Source organism: Bombus affinis, chromosome 13, assembly GCF_024516045.1.
Source record: "Bombus affinis isolate iyBomAffi1 chromosome 13, iyBomAffi1.2, whole genome shotgun sequence".
Lineage (NCBI taxonomy): Eukaryota > Metazoa > Arthropoda > Insecta > Hymenoptera > Apidae > Bombus > Bombus affinis.
Window position 1 is genome coordinate 3,470,685 of NC_066356.1, and position 18,487 is coordinate 3,489,171.

General features: G+C 35.4%; 1 long non-coding RNA gene across 1 annotated transcript; it reads right to left on the minus strand.

The window, feature by feature from the left end:
* Positions 1–7,790: 7,790 nt before the first annotated feature.
* On the minus strand, positions 7,791–15,480 carry LOC126923720 (uncharacterized). Its single transcript, XR_007713282.1, has 4 exons — positions 14,646–15,480; positions 14,500–14,557; positions 14,218–14,391; positions 7,791–13,187 (listed from the first exon to the last, which is right to left on the minus strand). It is a non-coding gene; the product is annotated as an uncharacterized LOC126923720 (long non-coding RNA).
* Between the last annotated feature and the right edge of the window lie 3,007 nt (positions 15,481–18,487).

Genomic DNA, 18,487 nt, shown 5'->3' on the forward strand with positions numbered 1-18,487 from the left:
AGATGCGCCACGACACAATGGGGCAAAATTAATCGCTGAAATCTGGGTACAATGTAAAAGAGACGCGAGGTTGGGGGTTGACTGGGGGTTTATGAAAAAAGCTACGACTTCAAGCCATAAGTCAGCGATTTCCTCTGGTACATTGAGTCGGCGGCCGCGCGGACGAACGCCACCCGTCAGCTTCTAACTATCGCAGCGAGTTCTTACGTGGGACGATGGTGACCCATAAGACGTACGCGTCGCGTATGTCATTTCGAACGACCCGTTATCTTTACACCTTTCACGAGCTGCGGGACCGGACCGACTCTCCAAAAAATTGTCGGCCAACCTTCGCCTACTGGTTTTCAGCGTTATCTACCTGTTCAAGAGGAACGGCCGATTCTACTTCTCCGGTCGTTGAAACAGAAACTGTTTAACTGGAAGAAGGAGCACCTTGTTCAAGTATTTCGATACTTGGATACCATTCCATCGAATTGGTTCTATCGTTAGATTGTGTAGGGTGTAATTTTACGAAAAATCCGAAGGTAATAAAATATTTTTTTTTATCATTTGTAAGAAGATTAGAATTATTCAACAACACATTCAACAAATCGATATAAAGTCAATCGCGATTTAAAATCAATTTTAATCGTGTTGATGTCTTCTGATCTATTTTCATAAATCTTTTGAGAAAGTAGGAAATTCTTTGTGGAAAGTAATATTGTCTCTTATGTGTCATTTCCATTAGTTCTTTGTTCATCTCAGAATGAACAATCAAACAGTTACTCAACAAGTTCAACTTATTTCGATTCTCAACGCACGGAGTGCTTTGCCGGCATAGTCAACCTCCTAACACATTTTATTACATTACGTTGTACAAGTAGCTACTATGTATATATTACGACTTGACCTTATGGCTTTTACTCGATTCCACATGATCAGTTTTAATTTTTCTTATCCTATTTTTGAAAATCTTGTCTCTTTCCCAAAGTATGCACTTCTTTCAGAAGAACAAAACGAAACGAAAAGATTCTCTTTCAAATTTTTTCGAGAAGAAGAGTTTCCCATTTTTATTTCCATGAATTTAAAAAATAAAATAACGAATAATTTGCATCATACAATTATACTACGTGCGAAGTCATGCCATTTTTTCCAGTCATTTGAAAATTAGTTTAGTCATATAGTATAATGTTATAAATCAGCAGATTCATGACCCATGCTCGGTGTGTACCTACGGGTTAAAAGCTTGCTCGTAGTATTATTAAATATTTAGTTGACTAGGATAAACATTCAACTAGCTTAAGAAGCCTTCTTGGATTCATTACTTCTACTTTGCCGCGCTTCACAAGAACGGAAGTTCATTGTTATTAGGATCGTGTGAAGTACCTGGGGAGTTTGTAAGTTTGTCATGTTAAGTAAGTGCATTGAAAAATTAAAGTTTTTTGTTTCTTTTCTTTTACTATTTTGTTCATCGTTTACTATCTATAACGCATATTTTGTTCGAAATTGTCGAAATTCTTCGTTGCTATTAACAGCAAGCATGTTCGAAATCTTTCGTATTTGTAACATTATTTGTTTTCTCAAATAAATGTTTCGTTCGGCAAAGATACTGCCGAGAAAAAGAAATGAAATGAAGGATTCAGTTTGTTTGTTAAGTAATTGGTATCGAGCACATTTATGTCGTGACAATTGTATTCCATATTGCAAGTGGCTGTATAGTAATTGTATCGCAAACATAGAAAATTACACATAAATGTATCATCAACTCGAATTGCATTGTATTATAGAAATTGCAAATTGCCCGTTAAAATAATTAAACGTTAATTCGATATCCCTGTAACTTTGGAAAATATTTCGCTCGGTTTGATTAAATGAATGTTAAAAAAGTTTTTTAATCCAATAGAGGCAGAGAGAAAAGAGAGAAAAAGTTTATTTAAAATGCATGGGAAATGGAAGACGAATTTTACCCTGATACAATATTCACGGTACAATAATTTCCCATTCAAACTTTTAAATTCAAGCATTTTAAAGACAGTACGTAATATGCAACAAATTCTGTTGTTCGCTTTCACCGTGCATTTTTCGTTTTTATTCCTGTTTCATTTGCATGGTGCATTATTAACTTTTTTACCGTAACGTTGCGTAGTTGGCAAATGTAGGTATTTAACTATGTAGCTATTTAACGCGTCACATATGTGTGACATTAGTTGCTTTCCACTATCTCTGCATCACACATGTATATGTGACGCATTCTAAAATCCGCTTGGTATCTATTTATCATCTTTTATTGTTATATATGTAGTAACTAAAATGGGTCTTAGAGAAAGGACAAGTAATGATGTTTTGGTTTAACAAATGATATTCAAAACAACGAACTGATTACAATATTGTGATACGTCTTGTTAGCATACTCGGCTCTCAACTTGCCGATTCACACTCTCCGGCTTCTGCACTCGCTCACTCTCGCTTCTCAACTCCCACTGTACGACTTCTAACTAAACTAATACCCCATGGGCTAGCATCCCTTTGTCTTTTCTTAGCCCTACCAAGCATGTGTTCCGCGAAAGCCCGTGACCAGGGTCACGTAGGCCTTTTCTACGAAACTATTCACTTGAAGGACCGACGGCACATTGAAGCAAAATTTAGAACTTGAACTGTGAACAGAAACGTTATCTTTAAACTTCAATGAATTATCGTTCTAAGAAAAAATAAAGTGCTTTTCGTTCCCACAAAAGATATACAGTAAAGAGTATAACTGAACCAATAATTGCAGTTTCTGTATACGTAATTTTTTTATTCTTATAAGTAAGAACAAAAAATTTTTTTTTATTTATTGAAATTCACAATTTGTCCAATTTGGACATTTGGTGGAATGTTTTAACAGTTAAATTAGCATGTTGGTGGCTACCCCCAGCGGGGTACCATCCTCGTGTATGCTAGGTTATGTCCTTTATAAGGTCTGCTGGGTGCTTCCATTTTAGTCTTCTGTCCATGTTTATGGTTTTGTACGTTTCCGCAGCTAGCCGGTTTGGGTGTGTTGCTATTCTTGATTTGTATTTTTATTGTATTTGTAGTTTGATTTGTATTTTCCGTATGTCTTCGTTTCTGACGTACCAAGGTCCGTTTACTATTGTTCTAAGGATTTTAGCCTGTATTACCTCTATTTTGATTATATGGCTCATTGCTGCCGTCCCCCATAATCGTATTCCGTACGTCCAGATTGGTTTTACGATGGTTTTATATATTTTTAATTTATTTTCTATGCATAATTTGGATTTTCGGCTTGTTAGCCAATGCATTTGTCTCCTTGTTTTCTGCATTTTTTCTACTATTGATTTGATATGTAGTTTCCATGTGAGTTGTGTATCTAAGTGGAGTCCTAGGTATTTGACATGCTTTGTTTGTGTTATATGCGTGCCGTTCAATAGGATGTTTGGTGGTACCTTTTTTCGTAGCGTGAATGTGATATGGTTGCATTTATTGGGGTTTGCTTTTATTTGTTTTTCTTGTAGCCAATTTTCTATTTTTATGATATGTTCTTGTAGTATTTTGACTGCCGTTTCTGGGTTAGTATGCCTGACTAGTATAGCTGTGTCGTCCGCGAATGTCAATACTGTGCTGCTGGTAGTTGTTGGTATGTTCGCCGTGTATAATGTGTATAGTATTGGGCCTAGGACGCTTCCTTGTGGTACCCCGGCCTTGATGTCTTTAACTTGAGAATATGTGTCCTTGATTTTTATTACGAAGTTTCTGCTGCTTAGGTAGGATTTTATTAATTCGTGTATTTGCTCCGGGAATTGTTTCCTAATTGTTTGTAGTAGACTTTCATGGTTAATTTTATCGAATGCTTTCTCTATGTCTATAAAGAGGGCTGTGCAGTATTCCTTGTTTTCTAGTGCTACTATTATTTCGTTTATAAGCCTGTGCATTTTCTCTATCGTGGAGTGTTTGTTTCTGAAACCAAATAGGTGATCCGGTATTAGTTTTTTTGTCTCTATTATTGTTTTTATCCGGCAATATATTATTTTTTCCAGTATTTTGGAAAATACTGGAAGCAGTGATATTGGTCTGTAAGATGCAGTTTGATGCGGGTCTTTGCCTGGTTTATGTAACATTTTGATCTGTGCCAATTTCCATGGTTTGGGGAAGTATTGAATTCTTAGAATTGCATTGAATATTATTGTCATTAGTCTTATTGCTTTTGGCGGAAGGTTTTTCAAGATTTTACCATTGATCAGGTCGATTCCTGGTGCTTTGTTGTTTTTTGTTTTATCAATTATGTTTCTAACTTCTTGTGCTGTTGTTTTAGGTATGGTGTATTCCTTGTCGGTTGTGGCCAAAGTGGTTTGTGGATCCTCCTCCGTATGACTTTTGAGGTTGCTGTTGTTCATAATGTGTGGTGTGAATGTGTTGCAAAGGTGGTTGGAGAATTCTTCAGCTTGTTCTTCGTTGCTTCTTGCCCATGTGTTATCTGCTTTTCTGATTGCTGGGACGGGTATTATTGGCTTCCTTATTTTTTTCGTGGCTTTCCATAGTGAATAGTTGGTGTTCTCTTGTGTGGAGAGTGTCCCTATGAACTTTGCGAATTCGTTATGGTTGTGCTCCTTTATTTTGTTTTTCATTTCCTTTGCAAGTTTGTTTAGGTGTTTTTTGTTTTCTCGAGTTCCGTGTTTTTGCCATTCTGCTTTCGCTTTTCTTTTTTCTCTAATTTTGTCGAGTATTTCTTGCGGGATTGTTATTGTTTGTCTGCTGGTTGATTCGGGTGTAGTCCTTGTAGTTGCGTAGGTTGTCCTTGCTGCTTCTTGAATAGTTGCTGTCAATGTTGCTACTGCCTGTTCTATGTGTTCAAGAGTTTTCAACGGGATGTTGCAGTTTATTTTGCTTTCTATTATTTCTTGGAAAGTTTGCCATTTGGTGGTTTTATTCCATAGTGTTTCTGGTTTGCTATAGTGTATTGGTTTGTTTCTGTATTCAATTATTATGGGTGTATGATCGGAGCTGAACTTGAGGTTGGTTGTCATTTTTAGTTTATTTGTGTTTAGTCCCCTTGTAACTGCAAAGTCCAGAAGATCTGGTTTTTTGTTCAGGTCAGTCGGCCAATATGTAGGTGTTCCTGTGGATAATATATTGAGGTTATTATTTCTAATGTATTTTTCCAGTGTTCTGCCTCGAGGTGTAGTGTTTCTTGATCCCCATAGCGTGTGCTTTGAGTTGTAGTCTCCCGCTGCGATGTACTTGTCCCCTAGGTCCTGGAAGTATTCTTCCCACATTTGTGATGTTATTTTGTGTCGCGGAGGCACATATACTGCTGACAACTGGAAGTAGTTGTTGCTAGTTTGAACTGTAACAGTGGTTGCTTGTAAATATTCTTTGTTAACTTGGCTGTGTAGACAATGTTTGATATCGTTTCTGACTATCACTGCTGTCCCTCCGTGCGCTTTTCCTGAGGGGTGTTTGGTATCATATATGGTGTAGTATGGTATTTTCATGTAGGTTTTTGTAGTGAAGTGTGTTTCTGAGACAAGTAGTATGTCTATATTGTTATTGTATATGAATGTTTTAATTTCGAGGGCCCGTTGTTGTAGGCCGTTTGAGTTCCAGGCTGCTATTTTTAGAGTGTCCGTTTTTATTTTTTGCTTAGCACGTTTGTAATTAGTTGTAGCATTACTGTGATTTGTTGGGTTTGCTGTCTGAGTACTGCGTTTTGTTCGCTTATCATTCTGGTTAGCATTTCGGTGTTCTTTATGGATTGTTTGAGCAGTTCTTTGATTTCTGTAGTGTCGTTGTTACTATTGTTGTGGTATTGGTTGTCTGAGTGTGTCGATTGGCTGGTTACTTGCGCGTAGCTTCGACTACCAATGGTGTTGGTGCTGATGGGTTTGGTGTTTGTTGCTTGCTCTGTATTTGGTATTATTTCGGGTTTTGTGCTGTCCTGTTGGGCTTGTGTGTTGGTGATTGTCCTGCTTCGTAGGGGCGGGAACAGTTTGCGTTGTAATTGTTTCCTAGCTTCGCAACCTTTATAACTGGTTGGGTGTTTTCCGTTGCAGTTGTAGCATTTAACCTCCTCTATTTTTCCCGTTGATGGGCAGTGTATCGTAAGATGATTTTTTGCGCATTTAACGCATGCCGGGGTTCTATTGCAATAGTTTTTAGTGTGTCCGTATTGTTGGCACCTTATGCATTGTGAGATTTCTTTTTTATGTCTAGGTGGCTCCACTTTTACTATTGTGTTTAGTAATTTTTCTATATCGTATATTTCTTTGTTGTTGTTTCTAGGTTCTAGTTCAACTAGGAATAGCGGTAATGGTTGTTTGGTATCGTATTTGTTGATGTTATTTATTGTCCTTACGTGGTGTCCGATTTTTGCCAGTTCTTCACTTATTTTTCCGGTATTTGTTTTTGGGCGTAGTCCCCTGATTACTGCTTTGTAGCTTTTGTCAGTTTTGAGTTGAAAAGTGTGATATGCTGCGTTTTTTTCCTTTAGTGATCTTGTAATTTTTCTGAATATTTCTGGGGTGTTGGTTTGCACTTTCACCTGGTCTATTTTTATCTGTTTGATAACATAGTTGTCTTTCCCTGCAGTGTTGTTTAGGAGTTCGATGAGGGGATCGATTATTTTCGCATCTATGTATATCGGTGGTGGTTTGAGAATGCGGTTTGTCGGACTTTCCGTTGGGTCCGTTGCTGCCTCTTCTGGCAGTGCGCTGAATGGATTATGCAGCTTGATATCTTGTAGCCATTGTTTTTTTTCAAATGTATCAATTTTCCTCGCGCTTGCGAGTGGGGTTACCTTCCGTTTTTTGCTGGAGGTTGCCACCGTCCAGCTTTCTTCCTGGTGTATTGGTATGTTTTCCTCCCCGTCGGATTGGGTTGTTTCCATAATATCGTCTTTTTTCTCTACATATGTAAAGTCTGTAGCTCTATTTATGAAATATGTTTCACCTGAATTAACTATTTTTATTGGTGGAATCTGCATGATTCCACGTTTTGTAGATGGGCATTTACTTTGTCCCTTTCTCTTCCCTCTTGTCGCACTTTTACTGGAGCACTGTTTCGCACGTCCGTTTAGGTCGCCTGCCCAGGCGGAACTAGGAACAAAAATGAAAGAAAAGATATGTACAATGTCATTTTTACGGTAAATGTAAACGTTTTTTTGACATAATAATCTGCTTTTTTTAATTTGTAAAAAAATTAATGGTTCGATTTTACACTACCTTTTTAATGATGCAACATTTCAAATATATTCTCGATATCCTGTCCATAATCCTTTCGCTTTTAGAACAACATTAATATATTAATGTAGTATCGGAAAAAGGATAGGATTAGGATAATTTAGGTTTGTAAAATTCTCCTAATACTATTTATTAAGATAAATAAAAATAACAAAGATTAATTGGACAGAGAACAATAAATGTTCAACTTGAACTAAAACACAAAAGTCTTATTCCGCTCAAATCACTCTCTATAACTCTATAACTAACAACTCGATCTCTCTACAACGCTAGCAACTCTACAACTCTCGTCTTCGGCATCTGCACTCGCACGCACTCGCTTCTCCACTCATACTGCACGCCTCTTGCATTCGTTCTCGCTGGCGTCTCAACTAACTCTACCCTTAGCGTCTCTTTGTCTTTTCTCGTCCCATCGAACACGTGTCCCGAAACCCCGTGGCCAGGGTCACGCAGGCTCTTTCCACAAAACTGTCCACTTGAAAGGACCGACAACACATTGATGTACTCGACGGCGCCACGGCTCTCGCCACTTTGTATACGGTTCGGCCGATATCTTGGGCCTTTTGCCCACGATACTACATTAATTAATTCGTCTTAGAATGCTCTATTGTTTCATGATATTCTGAAGATATTTTTTCCAGTGTTTCTGAATTCTGTTTTCTAATTTTGTAATTGACGTCGACGGTACATCGTATTCGCAGACGCCTCTTCAATAATCACCATAGATTCTCAATTGGGTTGAGATTGGGGCTTGGAGCGGAACATTCCAACGCCAAAAATTTTTGCGTCTTTAAGCCACTCTTGTACGCTTGTGGTTGTATGCTTCGAATCTCGATCATGTTGGAATATTACACATTGTTCAGCAATTGGCATATTCTCAACAGCATGTAAACGGCACTGCTGCAAACTATCTTTGTATGTGTATTGGTTCATAATACCACTAATTCGATGTAATGTGAATCAACGCCAAAAGCTATAAAGCTGTCTCAGAATATAATGGAACCACCTTCATATTTTGCCGTTTGCTTCACATATCGTGGTTTGAGAGATTCGCCTCTGCGAATTTAGTACCACGAGATTCTGTCGGAGAAAATTCTGTTAACTTTTGTTTCGTGCGATCAAATTACACGTTCCCAATCAGCAATTGTCCAATTTTGATATTTTTTGGCAAATGACAAATGAAGTTTGATATTTTTCTTCGACAACATTGACTTCTTCTTTCTTTCAATAGTTTTAAAATCAGCTTTTTCATTATAAAAATTCTTCGAACTGTCCACTTGTTTATCCGTATTCCTGTTGTTTCAATAATTTTGCAGCTATACTGATACATGAAACATTATCAGATGTGATAAGACACACAATTCTTCGTTCGTCTTGCGGTGATAATATTATCGGTCGTCCTTATATCCTTAATAATATATCTATTATTTTAGGAGAGAAATCAATTATCCTTTTATCCAAGTTGGACAGATCTATGTAAGTGTTTATAAAAAGTAAACGATAAATAACGATTCATACAAAATTTCTTAACAATGTTTCAGTTATGCTCTTTACTGTGCATACACGTATACACATATATGTTCATTGTTCTTGAAAATTGAAAAAGATGAAAAAATCTAAAAGCGTAAAAATTCTGCTTTTTCTCTTTATCATGACTAATGAAATCACGGATATTTACTTTGTACAATCTGCGCACATGTGTAAAATCAGGAATAATTTGTTATACAATACTGTTTGTTCGTTTTGATAATTTACGACTCGTTCTTAATCACATTAACTATGCAAACCATTAATTCTTTCAATAACCACGTTGAACATCGCTTAAAACGAATGGAATGGTTGGAAAAATGGTTGATTCGTTGTTAGTTTTCTTGTTATGGCAGACTAGGGAATATATCTGAATTTGTAGTCTGAAAGTTTCGAGTACTTTTAACCGGAGAAAATTAATGTACATATTAGCCATTAAGTCCTTACGCGAGTCTTACGAATGATGGGTAATAATACGATTATATAAAATTACGATTATATAATACATAGAGAGTAATATATATTTTAATCATTTCCTTAATATTAAACAAAGCGCGTAAACGATATTTTATTAGACCCCCGAAATTCAAAACTTTTCAGCTAAATCGTAAAGGAAAATAGATTTTTCACTGTTAAATGGTTGATTAATTTAATTGATACATTTTCTACTTGAGATCAATTTCTTGAAAAATTGACTTTTCTTTCGGTCATGTTACTTTTCTTTCTTCTTTACGATATTTGCTATATATATACGTATACATAGTACGTACATATAATCGTTTCTGTATCTGGGTGGCTGAACAGTAATTTGAAACTTTATTGAAATTCTAATCCAGGACCATGTAATTTTTAATTGAGTCCCAGTTCCGTCAGACTCAACTGGCATATATACATACATACTCATATACTTTCAAATCCGATAATTAAGAATCTACCATCCTCGAAACGAAAGCGTAATCCGGATTATGTCTTTCTTTCGTCGCTCGTCGCCTCGTCTCAAGTTGTCCTTGTTATCTGTAGCCATCTTCCTTCATATTACCTTCCCATCCTATTACCCAGTATTCATTATGTTTGATTAAATAATTCGTCATGACTTTAGTTAAATCAAATTGCTCACTAGTGATATCAACAACAAGGATAAATTATAGCGCAGATTAATATAACACAGATTTGTGCATACTGATCGTAAACAGAATTTCATAGATTTTAATGGAATAATACTTTATTCTATTAAATAATAATACTAACTAAATAGTAATACTCTCTTTTTTCCACAAGTTCTGTGCATTCGGTTAATTGTCGAAGTGATTCCATAGTAATATACGGTTTGTGAATTTAAAATACTAGTGATTAGTGATCAGTGAGTGGCTGAAAATAATACATTCACTAGATAAATTGCACCTCGGTACAGGAAAATTGTGAAATGGCCTCTGACTACGGAAGTCATTTACCTATAGGCACCGTTTCCATTCAATCTCCTACAGTCAATCGTCGGTTACAAGAACGTCGTTGAAGGTGGCTGTTTAGCAAAAAAGATAAAGCTACAGCTATCGAAGCCAAAGGCAGAATTCAAATAAAAAATTATGCATTTGCAATCAGGAAAATTACAAATCCAAGAAATGTACGTTTTATTTCAAGGATCTCCAATAAAAAAATTTACGTTCTTATTGCTGGTAAAGGAATAGCTAAACAAATGACCAACAACTACGCTATCATCGAAATAAATAGATTGAGTCTTCAAGTTCGACAGTTATTAAACAAGTACAAGATAATCATACTGTCCAATGTCTATCTAACGATATCCACATATACTACTAGAAACATTATTGCAATTTGAATATGCACAAGGCTCCTTTATAATATTCCTAAGAGCAAACATGATTGAGAAAAATTCTTCACACATTCTCAGTTTTCATAGATATATTTACATTTATCCGGAGCAGGTTCACAAACTACCTGAGATAATCAAAATGGAACACGAAAATGCCGTTTATTGAATTTACTCATCCTTTAAAGTATTCAAATGTTTGTTATGCAAATAAAAGGGACATTTAGCAAGAAACTATACGAATACGGAGAGCGATAACATCAACTTATTAGGTATTGCATCAGAAGAAACTGTAAGTACATACAACCATTTTAAATCTACAAAATCAATAACATATAGGCCACAACATTCGATCAAATCAAGCTACTGAAAATACAGATACACTCCTTGAAACTGATACTACTAGAAATAAACCAAAGTCTATCAAACGGACAAGATTTGACAGTACTGAAAACTCCAATAACCTCTCTAGCATCGATAAAATCAACGATACAATCGCAAATCAAGATATGCTTATTATGTAAAACCGACACAATCAAACAATTTAAGAAGAAAACAATTAAAAGAAATTGAGACAGAAGTATTGAAAATATGCTCCATAAGAAATGGATCTAATGTACACAATGGTTTCTCGAGAAAATAAAGACGATCATGTTGTATGCTTACATATCTCGAAAAAGCATACAATATGGAAAGATATGATTATCAGACATTTTTTTAACTAAAAAATTACAAGTAATATATTCAACTGTATCAACAACGTTTTACATTAAAGATTTATTAGAGCTCGTCTTAAATAATATAATATTTTTAAATAATATATTATGAGGGTGGGTTTTGAGCACAACATTATTTCTGATCATTATTAATGAAGTAATAACTATAATACCAAAACCGCTAAAAATGACAATATTTACTTATGATATTACGTTATTATTAATTAGAAGATCCCTCAGAAACTTCTCAACCATCGATGCAGAAAGCTCTTGATAATCTCCAAAAATTTTCTGAAGCATTAGATTCTTTTTTTCCAAGACAAAATCTACCTTCCTAATTTTTAGCCATTTGCGAACTGTCGGCAATCAAGGCAAAATTAAGCTCTTCTTAGACAATGAAGAACTAAAGCAAAGCCAAGAATTTAGAGTCTTAGGTTTGATCTTTGAGTCAGAAGTAACTTGTTTCTCTCATATTAAAAAGTTTAAATCAGCTGTACTAGCTAAAAGATTAGTTATATTAATCAAAAATATTTACAGGAAGGAATTGAAGAAGGGCTGATTACACTGTCCTCTCCATCGCTTCGAAAGCTCTAATACGCCCAAAATTGCACTATGATTCACTGATTTACTATTATGTAAAAAAATGGATATTAAGTATACTATAGCCTATAAATAATATTGGAGGACGGGTAATCACTGGTGCTTTTTGCTTTAATCACAAATCTGTAATCTTTTAAGCAAAGAAAATTTTCACTCTCGAGTTCCGTCAAATGATACTAGCTCTCAATTTTGTAACAATATCTACGAAGCAACACGATAGCATATACCAAATCATCTTTTCTAGTAAAACAGAAACACTCTTCTTGCGAAAAACACTTTTATCCGCAACCTTCAAGGATTAGAGCCCAAAAAGTGCTAAATGATCTCAAAATCAAAATGCCTCCACTTCTCAAAAAACGGCATTACAAAATATGTTCACGAATCCTTCACGTTCCAAATATTTTAATTTGTATCGATCCTAATACTGAAAATAAGTCAATTCTCATAACTCAACCAAGTACCTCGATCATTAAACTAATTAATTTTGATGCTACACTAAATTATATGTGCCAGATTCGAAAATTCAATGGGTTGCAATTACACCTATTTGATATAGTCAGTTCAATCTATCAAAACAGTATTCAAAACGGTCTTGTATATTTTATGTTATTAAAGAAGTCACAAACTATATCAAATATGATATTCAAAAAAGATTTTTAATTGTAATTTATGCTAACTCGAAACTCATTCTCTTTGATAACAATATAAATGATCCACTAGTACAAGATATTATTGAGGAAACTTATGACTTATAGTTAGAATCTAAAGATGTCATAATTGCAACTTCGTCAACTTATTTAAATACTTCCAACAATCGCTGTCCTAATGTTTCAATAATAAAGTTCAGAAAAATGTACAACAGTTGTTATCCTTCCAGAGATTTCTAAACTTTCTTTAAATATAGGATAAAAAACATTAAAAACGATTATAGGAAGAATGCACCTCCATCCAATATACATAGAGTGCGTAACAAAAATACTTGATAAAAGTCCAGCACTTCTTTGTAATAGGAAAGAACAAGTTATTCTCACGAGACTTAAGATTGGACATACTAAACTGATACACTCTTATCTTACAATTAAAATGAGCCAAATAAGTGCAGTGACTGTAGCTGTATTCTGCCTGTAGATCATCCTTGTAATTGTAGTAACGTTTTCCAATACAAAATTAAATTTGGTCTTCCAACCGACTTTAAATAAAATAAACAAACAATAAAATAATCGGTAATCAGTACTTATCGATGGTCGAAAGTTACATCGACTTGACGTCCCTATCCTTGCTGTTTTAATTTTATGACATTCGAATCTAGAAACAAAATACATATAAATTTGTATATAGTATTGTACATAACTTTTGTTGCAACCTCATTCTTCGTATCGACTCCATTAAAAACGGAAATTCGTCGTAAAAAGAAAAAATTCCTACTTTTTTTTGGCTATTAAGCACTGTTAACGGAGAGCATTACATAATAGTCGCGCCAATACGATATATATGAGATAGTGTTTTACGCACTATGCCACCGGTTAGCTTTGAATGAGTTAACTGCGTAGCGCAGTCAAGAGTAATTAACATTGTCATTCTTTATGGATCATAATAACGCAGGATAAATAATTGTTATCGTAATTAATAAGAAAGTATTGTTACAGGATCTGTGTGATTCCTGGCGTGCGGTTTATATTACGACAGTGAAAACTGTAATTCGAGGGTGAACAATACAAAAACTTGCCAGGAAAAGATACGAGCGTTTTTCTGTGCGGAGGAGCGCGTAGAATGTCGCATACAATCTAACGCGCAAAATAATTGCGCGGAACGAAAACAGTTTTAATTTTAATTTCTTTAGATTTATGTAGCGAGAAGTTGTCCGGAATTCGCAATGTGCACACGATCCTTCTTCAACGGTGAAACCGTTATTGTGATATATTACGGAAATCAACACCTTGAACAACCTTTTTCAGTACATATAACTATCGGTTTGAATTCTACCTGTAATTGTCTAAATGTGTCACAGTTTTATGATGCGTACGACATGAAGTCCGTGTTAGCGGGCTCACTGCACATTGTTTTTTGCAATGTGGCAATAAATAAAATGAGATTTTTTCCAGGTTTGGGACAAATTTTTCTTAAAATTGGTTGTTGGTCAATCTTTCGTTTCATATAAATAAATATAAAGAATTTATATAAATATATGCTCTGTCTTCGTTTATGAGATATGACGAATCTATTGTGTACGAAACACCTATTGAAAATGTTGAAATACTAAGGTTCAGAATAGAACAAGTTTTCCAACAAATTCAGTAAATACCAGGAATCATCCAGAGTGTAGATAAAGGCTTACCTCGAAATATAAGTTGGCCATTTTGAGCATCTTCTGTAAATGTGATCAGATAACACGAAATCACAAAGAAAATTCCTTATATTTATATGAACTGTTTTCATTGTTTTTAGGTATACAGTCTGTTTCTGAAAGGGGTTCCATATGTCTTGTGTCACCATATATAAACAGAATTCACTGTAATGGTATCGATAATTCTTTGCGATTATTTCGGAAACTATGGCCAATCAATAGTGACATGTGCAGAAAAAGTTGTTCAAAATGTTGAGCTTTATGACATATTACCAAATTATCGAAATCGGCGGAGAAGTAGCTTTTCTATCTTCGTTTCACTGCGTTTCACCTTTTCAACAAACAGATTACATTTTTAATTGATCGAATACCGTCTACAAATAACATGGAACATATGGCCTCGAATTAAGTAACAAAACCTCGAAAAAAAAAACTATGATGCGAAGAATTAGTTGTCAAAATTTGCTTTCGCATTATGACTCTTTATACGATTTGCGGTCGCTGTCAACATCTGCGAACGAACGGAGCTCGGTCTTCTATTAAGTGATTTGTGCGTGAATGGTGATTGGCATTCGAACACCGATGAATTATAGACGGAGTATCAGCGGCCCCATAACGTACAGTACAGTACTAGTCATCCCCGTCACTGGCATACAGATACGCGGCGCCGCGTCTCTCTGAAGCGGACCAAAATGGTACTTACGTGTTTTTGTCGCGTTATTATACCGACTTGACGCGTATTGGGTGTTTCGTTCTTGGTTCATATTTACATGTCGAACTTGAATCAAATATCATTCGACCGTAGTATTCACGTTTAAAATTTTTAGTTTTGACAACAGTGTGCATTTCCAAACCGTACAAGCTTCGATTTTTTCGAATTAAGTAAGATTTTGTAAGTAAATGGCGCATACTTTGTTGTCTTAGCAGTCGACGTCGTCCGTTGGTTCGACAAAAATGTTTGTAGATTGATATCACACTGCAATGTGGATTTTGATCGAAGCGCGTGTATGTATGTTTACGGTTTACGCCATGCGACGAGAAGAAACGGTAAAAGGAGAAACGATCGTGATAACTTAATCACTAATCAGTCTGTTCACCTCTCACATTCACATCCACGTTCATCGTAAAAAGACGTTTCATCAAAGAGTTTGATTCTTCATTATACTCTACCTTTCTCTGCAGTTTAAGAGATATATATGTAGATATATGGAAGTGGAGCTACTAAATTACAGGGGATTACAGAAAGGCTATAGTATGCAGTTACAGCATGCATTCACATAGTGAAAACATCTTTCTAGTTGGTATATTACGAAATATAATGGTTGATACGAACTTTCAGCCTGCCGCGAGAGAAATTTACCGATTATTATCGAATGTTCCGCAAAGTTGGTTAAACCGAGACACAACGTTTAATGCGTTAAGTCAGCTGTTTCAAGTTGAATGCACGGGAATCTATTAATACGATCAAGCAGCTTGAACTCCTTTTAAGTTGAATGTGACAGCGTTTGGCAGGCATTGCTAATGATAAATTTAATTGGCGATAGACTGGTACAACTTTATGAAACGAAAAATCATATAAACATTAGAAGCAAAGATATTTGATAGGAATAAGAATATATTTTCGCTCAATCGTAGCCATATCGCATTACAGCATTACAAACTCTTGAATTTCTTATTATTTGTGTCAACAACCTACGATAAATAAACTTATGGAAGTAAGTAATCTGTTTTCTTTTTTCTTGTACTTTTTGAGAATTAAATATTAATTGTGTACAAGCTTAATGAAATTGAGAAGTTTACGAAAAGTAGAGTTAATCGATTAGAGTCACAGATCTGTTCGTGGAAATGGCAAAACGTAACGTATGGATATATGTATATATACGTGTGTATATACCGATTGAACAGAAATAATTCGATTGATTTGGTAGAAAATAAAATCATTGGAGTGGGATGATGAGATTTACGCATCGATAAACCTATTATTCGGACAGCTTCCAAAAAAATTCTTTTGTCGCATTGATCGCGAGATTGCACGGTTATTGTTTTCCAATATTCGACGATATTATTTTCGCTATAGAAATAATTCAACAAACTTGCCATTCACCTAAGAAATAGATAGGTAAATATTGTAGTCGTTTACCGATCATTTTCTTAATTTTGTATTAGAACCATATTTGAGTTACGCAATGCTTATATTCGTTATCTACGAATGCAATATTGCATCAGTAAGAAGCGTACACATTTAATAAATCAATATATTTACCGTAACATATGAATGATAATCTTTTGTCGCAATATGATTTTCTATCTTTCGTTCAATTGTGGTTTTATCGAGAGAAGTAGTCATTGCGATTGCAGCTGTTTTTTTGTCCAGTCACTTTCGGCCTTTAACGAGATTATTATTGTCGCTAATTGATCATTGAAGCACACTTAAAATAGTTATTCCATCGAAATTATCCATAAATTGGCCATCGTGCAAAACACCTGACTTTACCCATTTTATTCTCTCGTAACGTAATACGGACAGATTCGGTCGATATACGATGCACGTGACAATTATTAAAACAGGGTCAACGTCACTTAACGTCCTCGTCATTTATCGCCGTTTAACAGAATTAATGATCACACCTGTACGCGGCCGGCGTGATACGTTCATTAATACGGCTGGATTTCACCGTGAATGCCGGTGTTTTTCGCGATACCAAAAAGACCGTCGAAATATTTCTCCCTTTCGGCGTTGTTTTTTAACCTTTTTTCTCTTTTTCTCTTCCTCTCTCCTTTTTCTGCTTTTTTACCCGCCGCGAATCAACCGCACCACGAGCATGGAAATATTTTTCAAAATATATACTGCGTCGTGCCACCTTCTTGTCATTTTCAAAATATTATATAATCTCGTTGAATATTGTAGGAGTTGAGAAAGTTTCAGAAAATTATTTTTGTCAATCTATGAACGAATACACCGTTGTTGCTCGGATATACAATTTTTACAAATGTTACAAATTACCAATGATGATACAATAAATAAAAAGAAATATATACCTTTTAATAAAGGTCGTACTTTATATCAAAAAGCATTTACCCAAATATCGCCTATAGCTGTTAAGTTTTTACGTGATAAACAAATTAGTGAACACAGAAAATGTCATAACTTTGTAATCGATTTTTGTTGACCGATATAAATAGCAACGATACATATGGCTGCAACTATACTGGAAAAACTGGAAAAATAATATTTTCGCTGCTAATTTTCATTTTACTTAGACGTAGGTCTAGTTTCACTGATGTTTTCCTTACATTTTTACGTGGTGTAGCTGTTGTCGTATGTGAAGAGGACGAAGGTCGTGTGGATTAATAACGAGTCGTTGTTGTTGTAACCGTCAGATGTATTTGAGACCAATAAGTTAAATATAAACGTAAATGTTAATCGTACTACGAAGTATAAATCGTGATATAAAATCACGGGATGAATACTCGCAAACAAAGGATGCCGCTAAATACTTGCTACAAACTCAGTACGTACTCGATACGAAGGTGTCTCGCTCGCGATCGTGTCGGTCTATTTATATTAATCGGGGGGGGGAGGGGGTAATAGAATTCGTATTTGCCTACCTGACGACAATTGCCGGTAGCGGTGACATTGTTTTTACATTAACTGTAGCCTAGCGGTCTAGGTACTTTGAGGCGACAACGACGTAATTAGCTTTGCCCTATGACTCATGTACCGCTACAGGTAAACTTATTAATGCTGAAAACGATCGTTCTCACTTTTTCTTTTTCGTATTAGGGGCATTTTCAAATCCTACCTAATGTTCTGTTAAACAAATCGTAATTTTTTTAGACTAATAAAATTTTTCGTCAATTATTCTCCAGTTAATGTGAAAATCTGAGATCGTTCTTGAAATTCTAATTAGCGGCCGGTGTGGCCGCGATGCAACGGTTGGTTGTAAGATTGTTTGCTTTTTACCCCATGACAGCCTAATTTCGTATTCACCAAACGCAGTGTACCGTGTTGCACTTGATACATTCACATCCACATTCAGCCACTTCCACTGTTTTTACGCGCCGTCATATTATATTGTACATCAGTGCGTACTTGCTACTAATATACGGAGGTTTTTAGTAGTGTCGTTAACGTCACCTCATATATCAATCCACAAAAACGCGAAAGCTCGGTCCGCAAACCACCACGCTGATCAAGAAGTTGCGCAAAACGTTCAAAAGCAACAACCGTCATTTCTTCGTGACGCGACATGACACGTTC